The sequence below is a fragment of the Penaeus monodon genome, chromosome 20 (assembly GCF_015228065.2).
Source record: "Penaeus monodon isolate SGIC_2016 chromosome 20, NSTDA_Pmon_1, whole genome shotgun sequence".
In the NCBI taxonomy this organism is placed as follows: Eukaryota; Metazoa; Arthropoda; class Malacostraca; order Decapoda; family Penaeidae; genus Penaeus; species Penaeus monodon.
Window position 1 is genome coordinate 30,763,849 of NC_051405.1, and position 588 is coordinate 30,764,436.

Consider the following 588-nt stretch of genomic DNA (forward strand, 5'->3'; position numbering starts at 1 on the left):
TTCCTCGCGTTTTACGATAGATTGGGTAAGTCAGTCTGCAACCTCTCATCTCATGTTGATTGCCTCCGGTATAGCAACAGCGGCTCGGCGGGTGGGGGGAGGGATGCTGTTTTAACGTGTTGCTTCCTTGTGGCTCGTGTCCTATTCTCGGTGGTTCTGCTTGCACGCTTTTCATTTTGTCGACGTGCATATAGGCCTACTTACGATGCTTCTGCTTGCCTGTTTTGCATTCTGTCGACGTGCATGTGGGCCTACTGTTCTTTTCATAATGGTTCCAAAAATACATGAATGGATGCCATACACGAAAAAGCAAGCAATATATGACTAAATATATGGCATCAGATACTATTTCTTAATGACTTCCATAGCAGGCCTAGAAAGGTAAATCATACATATTAATTATGTACATCGGTCATTGTTGTGATTTAATACAAAAGTGAAAACGATTCACATTTCATTACCATTCCGGAAGAGGTATTAATTCTTAAGGCCATAAACATTTAGATGGATTTTCTAAAACACCTAATTTTTACTCTCTCTACCCGAAAGCGTCTCCCGCACGCTGTTGCAATCACACCACCCTCTTGA

The 588-nt window shown here is 42.0% G+C and overlaps 1 protein-coding gene across 1 annotated transcript in view; it reads left to right on the top strand.

Moving 5' to 3' along the window:
• LOC119585969 (speract receptor-like) overlaps window positions 1–588 on the top strand; it is a 15,060-nt gene that overhangs the window by 7,719 nt on the left and 6,753 nt on the right. The window lies entirely within an intron of this gene.